This window comes from Emys orbicularis, chromosome 4 (genome assembly GCF_028017835.1).
Source record: "Emys orbicularis isolate rEmyOrb1 chromosome 4, rEmyOrb1.hap1, whole genome shotgun sequence".
Taxonomy (NCBI): domain Eukaryota; kingdom Metazoa; phylum Chordata; order Testudines; family Emydidae; genus Emys; species Emys orbicularis.
In genome coordinates this window covers 32,352,124-32,363,220 of record NC_088686.1, presented here as the reverse complement: position 1 = coordinate 32,363,220, position 11,097 = coordinate 32,352,124, and positions in this window count along the sequence as shown.

Sequence of the window (11,097 nt, the reverse complement as noted above, 5' to 3'; positions counted from 1 at the left end):
TAGCATAGGCACCAGTTTAAAATAGCCAGGCTACCACTTCTCTTTTCACCTAAAATGGATGTTTTAACACTGCAATACCATGTTATAACATTGTGTCCCAACACCATGCTTCACCACCACATGTAGTCAACTCATAGTCAGACTCCAGTGAAGACTGTTCCATCATTGCATCACAACATGATTCACAGGCTCTGGAAAGACTCCCAAGCAATGGCTGAAACTTAGGGCATATACTTCACACTATATCACCTTATTTACTATTTGACAGCAGCTGGATGCCTTACAATACAGAAAAAATGACGTGACACCTCCCCCCCGCCGCCTTCCATGAAGAGCTTACAAATTAGTTACAGGCAGTGACACAATGAGCGGGACAACAGCACAATCAGGAAGATGGGGGCGAAGGAAGGACGGGTTACATATTAAAATTACATGTTCAGCAAAGGCATGTGTACAGCATGCAATACATTTTATATAAATAAGTGTCTGACTCACTTCTTGCGGGTGTTGTGGTGGAAATTGGCCTGAAGGAGACATCTGAATGAGGAGAGGAAAGTAGTCTAGTAGACTGGGAAGGACATTTTTAGTGAAATGTGGTAAAAGACACTGAGATCGCTTATGAATATATAATTAAGGTGGTCACGAAATTCTTAGAATGACAATATATTGTGAGCTGGTGTCTGGCCATTTCTCCCAGGCCTGCTGAAAAGTCTCTTTTTTTAGATTACTAGTTAATAGCTGTACATAGAAATCGCTGAGTAAGTGCTTAATATTTTCTTCTTAATTCGATATATGCATTTACAGCCCCCACAAAACCAATCCCTCAGTGATTTGTTCAAAAGAAGTGTCAGAAATCTGAGGAAATTCCCAGCATCACAAGCACCTACAACAACGAAACTATATGCTGTTCAGTAGCAAACCAGCATGTTTTCTGGTGGAAGGATTTCAGTACAAAGCCTTCCAATGTCAAGTTTCCCAAGGGTCACCATAAATAATAGTGAGAAAAATTGTTTAGAGATGAGGAAAATATTTAGATTGGGTCCTTCTGAGTGATCAGTTACACAGGTAAACCCTACAGCAGTACACAGAATACATATATAGCAAGGTGCTTGGTTTGGCAGTTTCCCTCTGGATTGCCCTCGAGAAATCACTCATTAATCAGTCCAAACTTGCTTACATTGGTACCTTCATATTGACATGCTTTGGAAGTGCCTTAAAAAAAAAGTCAGTCTACCTGTCTCTGTGCCAGTCCATCTGCAAACATGAAATCATTTCCAGCCCATTCTAATAGTTCCATTTCACCTCTGTATCTTCAACACTTAACTTCCCCCTTACCTAAACAGAACTCATCTATGTTCTGCCAAAGAACCTCTGTCCAAAGCACTTACATTATGGGGATCTGGCTCTTTGGAGAACAAGGAAGTTATTTTAAAGTTGCGCTTTTCGATACACATTTCTTTGCTCAAGTTCCTGGATTCTTTGTTTTGTTTTGCTTCTGCTTTTAACACTTCAGCAGAAACTGATGCCCCATTGCCTGTCCACCAGGTCCCTGACCCTGAACAGCGCAGATCAGATCAGTGCTGAAAAATTTCATGTGTATTAAAAAAAATAGAATAAAACGGAGACTCACTTGAGAGCAGGGGATCCCTGGGGAGCGCTGGGATATAAGGAAATTCACTGATGTGCAGCAGCACAGATCTGTCTTCCCAGCTCCTGACTCCAGCTGGCTGGCTTAGCTGACCTCCGCCCCACTCCGAGCCAGGCAGTGAGTGAGAGAGTCTGGAGGAGGAGGGGGAGGAGATTGTGCTTCAGTTCCTGCTGCTCTTGCTGGTACCACTGCAGAGGAGTGAGTCTATCAGCTCCCTCCTGCCTCACTTGCTCAGAGGACACAAAAACAAAACCACATACTGAGGTGTACAAATCACAACTAGAAAATAACCACACAGCCATACAATATACACTGTACAATATGCACAACTGTTCAAACCTACACAAACACACCGGTGGTCACAGACATAAGCAGGTCTAGCATATATACACAAATCCTATACACAGGGATCAAACACGCACAGCCCAGATATCGCTGTGTGTAGTATGTCTGGACACACAATGTGCACACCTACATGACAGACACAAAGCATACAGAGTGTTATTTGTATGGCAGTGGCTCCTAGAGGCCTCATATGAGATCAGGGCCTCATCATGCTAGGTACATAAACATTATTTACATAAACATAATGAAAGACAGTCCATGTGAAATTCTGCAGGGACCGGAACCTGGGTCTGTGGGTTGCCCAACACTTCCACCCCGCAGCTGTGATGGGGCCATATGCCTTATCACATAGACCTTGTGGAGATGAGCACCAGGAAGTTCCCCTAAGAAGGCCAGACTGATAACTGCCCTCATGGCCGCTGATTGCTCCAGCCACTTTGTTTAAGCCCAGGAGTTGTTTCAGGAAGTGTCCATGCAAGGAGACGGACTCCCCTGCCAGCCATAGTAACGGACCTACCTGTCGGCTCGCTCTCAGACTCCTGACCCCAGCTCTGACCTTCGGCACTATTCCTAGCTTTTGACTGTCATTGCTATGACCACTAGGACTGACTGCCCAAGCTCCAGTCATGACAGTCCCTGCCTTGAAGAGTTTACAATCTACAAAGGGCTGGAGAGGCAGTATCAGTATTAAATCATTTGTCTAAGGCAGGGATCAGCAACCTTTCAGAAGTAGTGTGCCGAGTCTTCATTTATTCACCTTAATTTAAGGTTTTGCGTGCCAGTAATACATTTTAAGAAGGTCTCTTTCTCTAAGTCTATAATATATAACTAAACTATTGTTGTATGAAAAGTAAATAAGGTTTTTAAAATGTTTAAGAAGCTTCATTTAAAATTAAATTAAATGCAGAGCCCCCTGGACCGGTGGCCAGGACTCGGGCAGTGTGAGTGCCACTGAAAATCAGCTCGCGTGCTGCCTTCGACATGCGTGCCATAGGTTGCCTACCCCTGGTCTAAGGTCATATAAGGAGTCTGTGGCACAGCTGGAAACTGAACCTGAGTTGCAATCCAGTGCCTTACCCACAAGACCATCTGTTCTCCTCCAGGACAGAGAGATGCACATTAGAAACTGCACATTGTATATTAAACACTGCACAACACAGGTGTAGACACACACACTATCAAATAAATAAATAAAAATCCATGCCAGTTTGGAGCATGGGATAGGTGCAGATAGGATCCATCCATTAAAAGAGAAGGTGTGAGCTATTGGGAATGTTGCTATATCCCAAACAGTTTCAGAGCACAGATATTTTTGGCAGCCGTAAACTTTTATAGAAGATCTGTGTCAAATTTATCAGTATTAAGCAAACTACCTGCATTTTTAATTAAAAGAAAATATTAAATGGATTTGGGCTAAGAGCGAAAAATAAGGTTGTGATGGGGGGCACTTGAAATGCCTCCTCGCAGCTGGGTGTGGTACTGCAATCTTTTCCCTGCTCCTGGCAACCCATATAGGTCGCCAGTCTTGCTAGGTGGGTCTTCAGTGGTTTAGCCCTCTGGCCAAGTCACACATTCAAATGGACTCCTTCCAGGGTGATAAAGAGTTCACCAAAGTGTCTGCCCTCATCAGGGTCTTCAGCTCCATCTCTGGGCCCTGTACATTCAGCCCTCTGCTTAGACTTCTAAAGGAGCTTTGTCCCCTTCTCACAGACTAGGCCGATTCACCAGTGGAGGAACCTAGATCTGCACACGTCACTGGGTCCCAATCCAGGGACCCTATCCACAGCAGCTGCGTATGGCCTCCTTTAATAAGTTGCTGTGGTTTTCCCTGGGCTCTTCCCACCTGGTCCCTTTGTCTTCACCCATTACAGTAGGGTTACAGTTCTCAGGTCCTCCCTCTCTCTGGTCCAGTAAATGCAGCCAGTCAAGCTCCTTTGGCCAGAGAGGAGCACACTTTCTCACCCTTCTGGTCCCAGCCAGGAACGGAGCTGCTAAGCCCCTGCAGCTCTTTTTATCTGAGCCTGCTGGGCTCTGATTAACTGCTTCCATGTGTCCTCCCTGAGCAGACCTGGGGGACCCACCTCCACTGTTCCTTTCCTGGGGCAGGGTGTAGTAGGATCACCGGGCCTCCAACAGGGGGCCACAAAGGGCCAGGTAAACCCCATCACAAAAATCTTTCAGGAAGCAAAATGAAAATTGTCTAATTCCGTCACCTTTTAATCAAAACCTTCCTGTGTTGTTAGCATACGATGTCTCTCTTGTTGGATTTGTTATTTCAAATATATGTAAAGAAAAACCCATAGCATTTGCTTCCAGGATATTATCAAAGGCTCGGAGGTATTACTCTCAAATAAAGAGCCGCTAGGCATTGTTTTCGGGTAATTATGTTTCATTAATTCCTGTTTGGAGAAAAATCCACCTTGCTCACAAGCCCCTGGTAATGACACTAGATCAAAAGGCAGGCACTTCACCTTTAGCAGCAGCCAGGGTGCAAAGAGAAACGTTCATGTTAGCTGCATGCTAGACATAAGCCGTTAGCGAGACATGTTAACACTGATACATTATCCCAATTGCCACTGAAAGTAGAGAGACGATCAAAAATAATATTGGTGAACAGAATCTCTTTTCTAGACCCCAAAGTCTGATGATTAAACCTCTGATCTCCAGAGGTGCTGAACACTGGAGCTCTACCTGAAGTCAACAGGAGCTGTGGCTGATCAGTGTCTCTGGAAATCAGACTCTTGGACGCTGGACGCATCATTCTCCATTAGAATCCACTGTAAATGAATTATTTTTATGCCTCATTCTCTAAAGCAGGCATCTTGGATGGAATTGTATCTCCATCTCTTGACCCCTCCCCCCCCCAAAAAAAAGAAAAGAAAAAAAAAAAGAAACCAGACCACAATAAAACCCAGCAAACCCAGCATAGTTGTGGTTGGTTTTTGTTCTGTCCATCCATTAAATACAACTCTTCTCAGTCCAGTTCATTGAGGCGGAAGCTGTACGGTTTGAGAGTAACTTGCCTCTGACTGTGTCTGTTGGCAAACATCCCGACAAGCTTTTAAAAGAAGAAAACAAAACACATGTGAGCGTAGTTGCTGTAAAACACACAGCTCAGCTATGGGGGATTCTGGAGAGTTTGGGAATTGTGTAAACGGAGGATTGGCTGAAATATAGGGCGATTCCTTTCAGGAGCACAGTTAATTCATGAGTATCTAAAACTCTACTGCCATTAACACACACACACACACACACACACACACACACACTCCCTCCTCCCCACCTCATTGCACATTGGGACTCACTTAAAAAGAAAATGGAATGACAGTACTTATAGTCTTTTCCTGCTAATGAATTATTCAAAACTGAAATAACTATTCTGTGCATGTGACAATAATTCTTTCCATTTTGCATTGGGAGACTGTTTTACTTTTGTGATGATTAATTAGCCCCATTGGGTAGGGTAACTTCTGGTAGGCACGTGGCATAACCAAAAAATGTTGTAATTAAAAAGGAACAGGGCTAAACTGATACTGTTAATGTCAGTTACTAATTACAGGGACATTGTCAATTAATTTAGACTTGACGTGGGAGAATACATCCCAAATTTGAATGGAAGTTTGCAAATACAATTTGGATGCTATTCATCACCCTTTTAATTTTTTCCATAAAATGTTTTGCGTGAGTGATTTGGGTTTTTTTTATTATTATTATTCACATGAACGTTTGCAAGTGGTGACAGTCTCCTTTTCCACAAAGGATAACTCCACAAGTGTTTATCTACATTTTTCCTACAGTTTATGTTTCAATCATCCAATCAGAAAACAGACAGTCCAGTGGCTCAGATGACCAGTCACGCAATGACTAACATATGATTCAGGACATAAACAAAAGGAGCAGCTTTTACAGTGGGTGTAAAATAGCATAGCTCCTTGACAATTTACAGCAGCTGAGGATCTACTCCAAAATTTCGATACAATGTACCTTCAGCACACACTCATCTCTGCTTGAGCTCCGGCTAAGAGCAAATTTTGTTATGAAAAGTTGAGTAAAATCCTTTCAGACATGTGGTTTTGTGAGGATGGGGGGACAAATATCTTCCACTTTTAAAAAACATACCCCAGAGAAATAACTCCCAAACCAGCTGACTGCTGTAACAGCCTGTAAATGGTGCTCATTGAGGTATGTGGCTATGACAGTATTGTAAAAAGAAATTGACAGGATATTAATAAAGTTAAAAGCAATAGAAAAAAAAATCAGTGATGAGAGGAATAAGAGGTTAAATGATAGAGCCATAAAAATGGTATAGAGAACAAAAATTGGCTGTTTCAATTTACTATAATCCAAGAACAAGAGTATGTACTGTGGGAAACATGATAAAGCACCTGGGATAAAATCCTGGCTCCATTGAAGTCAATGGAAAAACTCTCAGTGGGGCCACGATTTCACTTCTTATCTTGAGTAAGTGTCAATAATAGTATAAAAATAATAATAATATACAAAAAATAAAACACACCCAACAAAATTAACAAATAGTTTTTCTGTAATGGTCATGGCATACACAGAATACATGATGGTGTGGTGTGATAGAAATGTGTTCACTGGCATTAATTTGGAATGATCTGCATAATTCATTCATGATTTTGTTTCTGGTGAATAACTTGTTCATCACAGACTCATGCTGAAAAATCCCTTATACCACATTACCTCATCTCTTTAGAGTTTCTAAAATATAATTCATTTGTCACCATTAAACCAGTTACTTTACTGTATTGCTCTCAGCTTGGCTAATGAAAGATGGACGACGAGTCAATTTTACTCTTGGTTACAGCTGGGTTTCTAGTCAACTTTAACTTTCAGAGTCACCAGCACACTAAGGCTGAAATTTTTACATGGCAAACTCTGCATTAGCATAAACGATTAAATCCATTAGAATGCAACATACTGTGGGAACATTTCTATTGATTCTACTTACAAAACCTAAACGTGGGGCCAAATATGATCTGACAAAGTCTTGTTAACTTCTGCAATTGTTGATATATTTGTTATATAAACCAGGAAACAGACTCCTGTTCACTGGGACTCCAGGAGGAATTCAGTAGTTCCCAAAATCAGCAAGGAAGGAAATGTTCTTTTGATCTTATAAAACAATGGAAATAAAGTGGAAAGTTGATCTATTTAAAAAATGTAAGTCCAAAGTGGTAGAATGGGCATGGGGAATATACACAAAGTGTTATGGCCTCTTTTAAATGTGTATATACTTCTTTTGTTATTTTATACTACCAATTAATTCTTCCAAAGGTTTAGCCAACAGGATTTTCTATACAACAAACCTAAAATACTGCAAAGCCTCCTGTCCAGAAAGAGCTATGAAGTCTGGCACCATTCAAATCTTGCTATGTGTATTAGGAATTTTAATACAGAAATATAGAAAAGACGTAAATCTCTGTAACCAATAGAAAACAAGTTTTGAAATTAGATTGAACAACATACTTTCTTTGGACATTATTAACACACATGTACAGCACCAGTGCTATACATGGACACATTACCTGACCTAAAGAGTTTATAATCTCAACTAGCCAACATCATGAAAAGGAGCCAAAACAAGGTAATACAGCTGAGCTAAAGGAGGGCATGGGGATTATTTATGATGAGCTGGCAGGAAGAATTGCTGGTAGCAATGGGTTTTAAGGCAAGATGTGGAGAAGAGGGCTCTTGGTGGAGGAGAAAAGGGAGATTGTTCCATTTGTTAGGGTAGCATGACAGAAAGCCAGATTGTGAGTGGGGAAAGATGACTTAGGAAGCAGCAAGGTGACTGTATAGGGAAGCGCTAAGGAGCAACAGAGGGAATTGAGAGCAGATACATAGGTAGGGACAAGACTGTGTATCCCAGCATTGCCTTGTAAGGGTATGTCTACACTACGAGGGTAGTTCGATTTCACTTAAATCGAATATGTGGAATCGATATTGCAAAGTCGAACGTGTGTGTCCACACTAAGGACAGTAATTCGACTTTGTGAGTCCACACTAACGGGGAAAGCGTCGACATTGGAAGCGGTGCACTGTGGGCAGCTATCCCACAGTTCCCGCAGTCCCCGCTGCCCATTGGAATTCTGGGTCGAGCCGCCAATGCCTTCTGGGTAAAAAAAAATGTGTCGAGGGTGCTTTTGGGTAATTGTCGTCATCCGTCCGTCACTACCGCCCTCCCTCCCTCCCTGAAAGCGCCGGCGGGAAATCAGTTTGCGCACTTTTCTGGTCAGTGACAGCGCGGACGCCACAGCACTGCGAGCATGGATCCCGCTGCGACCATCGCTGCAGTTGTGGCCGTAGTCAACGCCTCGCAGCTTATCATCCACCTTTACCAGAGGCAGATGCAGATAAACTAAGCGAGGAGGCTACGGCACTGCGGTGAGGGCCTGAAGTCTGAGAGTAGCACAGGCCTGTCAGAAAGCACGGGACCCAGTGCCGAGGACATCACGGTGACAATGGGTCATGTGGATGTTGTGGAACGGCGATTCTGAGCACGGGAAACAAGCACGGACTGGTGGGACCGCGTAGTGCTGCAGGTCTGGGATGAATCCCTGTGGCTCCGAAACTTTCGCATGCGGAAGGGGACTTTCCTTGAACTTTGTGAGTTGCTGTCCCCTGCCCTGAAGCGCAATGACACCCGGATGCGAGCAGCCCTGACTGTCCAGAAGCGAGTGGCCATAGCCCTCTGGAAGCTTGCAACGCCAGACAGCTACCGGTCAGTCGCGAACCACTTTGGCGTGGGCAAATCTACCGTGGGGGTTGTTGTGATGCAAGTAGCCAGTGCAATCGTTAAGGTACTGCTCTCAAAGGTAGTGACCCTGGGAAACGTGGAGGTCATCATAGATGGCTTCGCCGCGATGGGATTCCCAAACTGCGGTGGGGCTATAGATGGAACTCACATCCCTATCCTGGGACCGGAGCACCAGGCCAGCCAGTACATCAACCGAAAGGGCTACTTTTCAATGGTGCTGCAAGCAATGGTGGACCACAGGGGACGTTTTACCAACATCAACGTCGGATGGCCGGGCAAGGTTCATGACGCTCGTGTCTTCAGGAACTCTGGTCTGTTTAGACGGCTGCAGGAAGGTATTTACTTCCCGGACCACAAAATAACTCTTGGGGATGTGGAGATGCCTACAGTGATCCTTGGGGACCCAGCCTACCCGCTAATGCCCTGGCTCATGAAGCCCTACACTGGAGCCATAGACACTGAAAAAGAACTGTTCAACTACCGGCTGAGCAAGTGCAGAATGGTGGTGGAGTGTGCTTTTGGCCGTCTCAAGGGGAGATGGAGAAGCTTACTGACTCGCTGTGATCTCAGCGAAACCAATATCCCCATTGTTATAGCAGCTTGCTGTGTGCTCCACAATCTCTGTGAGAGCAAGGGGGAGACCTTTATGGCGGGGTGGGAGGTTGAGGCAAATAGCCTGGCTTCTGATTACGCCCAGCCAGACAGCCGGGCGATTAGAAGAGCCCAGCGGGACGCGCTGTGCATCCGGGAGGCTTTGAAAGCTAGGTTCCAGAGTGAGCACGGTTACCAGTGACTTTTCAGTTTGTGTACAGAGAAGCTGAACCTGCCCCCGTTTCTTTACCCAGTTAATGTTGACTATCCTCTCCAGTTACATATCCCCTTCACCCCCTTCCAAAAAAATAAAATCAGTTTTATTTTCTTAATGAACACCGTTGTCTTTATTACTGTTTTCGCGGGAATGTTTTAAACCTGGGACGCAGACTGTGGTGGGGAGCGGGTGTAGTGTACTGATGCAAATGATGCTTCTAAACTCCAGGAATGACAGGATTCGCAGTGGTGGACTGGTTGTTTCAACGGAGCCTGCCAGCCCTCCTGAGCGGGACTGCGTGTATGTGGGGGCTATGTGACTTTATGGCAGGGGGAGGAGGGTTACAGATCCCCTGCTGCGTGGCTCTGTGATCCAGGAAAAGGACCGCTGCATAAGATCTTTAACTGCCCTCCCCCGCCACAAAGTCACAGAGCAACCCCCCCCCCCACATAACATGAAAACCACCTCCCAGAATGACCAGGGTAACTAGTCACTGCACTGTGTATGTGCCCTCCTGCTGGACCTGCCCCCGCCTCTGTACCCTGCTAAAGGTGACTGTCCTGTCCAATTACCAACCCCCTTCCCCCCCTTCAGACAGACTCTCCTCCAAAAGAACATGATGGAAACAGTAATGAACAGAAACGTATTTTTTATTAACAACCACACATGAAACTGGGGGGTGAAACTTGGACGGGGGCTTGGGTGAGGCGGGAAGGAAAGGACTTTTCAAATTTTGGGGAATGACAGCCTTCTGGTGCTTGAGCAGTCTGCAGGGGTGGAGTGAGAGTTTTCACGGACTCTGCCGCCCCTCCTTCTTTGGACTTTGGGCGAGGGGGGTATGGGACTTGGTGGCGGGGGAAGGCGGTTACTGATAGACTGCAGCGGGGCTCTGTCCTCCTGCCTCCGTTCCTGCAGAACATCAACAAGGTGCCGGAGCGTGTCCGTTTGCTCCCTCAGAAGTCCAAGCAGCGTTTGAGTCGCCTGCTGGTCTTCCTGCCGCCACCTCTCCTCACGTTCCATGTGTGTCCGGTGCATTTGGGACAAATTCTCCCTCCACTAGTTCTGCTGTGCTGCCTGGGCTCGGGAGCAGCCCATTAGTTCTGAGAACATGTCCTCTCGCGTCTTCTTCTTCCTCCGCCTAATGTGCGCTAGCCTCTGGGAGTGTGATGCCAGGCTGGGTTGGGAGACAGTCGCAGATGTGGCTGTGGGAATGAGAAAAAGGTAGTGAATTCCTCCGAAAGATAAATGTAGTTGTGAACAAAGAACATAGTCTTTCTCTGTGAACAAGACCATGCACTGCACCTATCACATGCGCACTCAGGACAAGGTCGAATTTTCGGACCTTGCCTTCAGTGCCTGGGGTCTTGCACTGCCGATCTGGGAAGCGGGGCAGGACACCGGAATTTCTGTAGCAGGCAGACATGGTAAGCCGTAGACTTGTGGCTGCTTAAAACTTTAATAGTAGCACTGGCCTCCTTTCACACTGAAAGCAATGCAAGTCTCTGCTGCCAG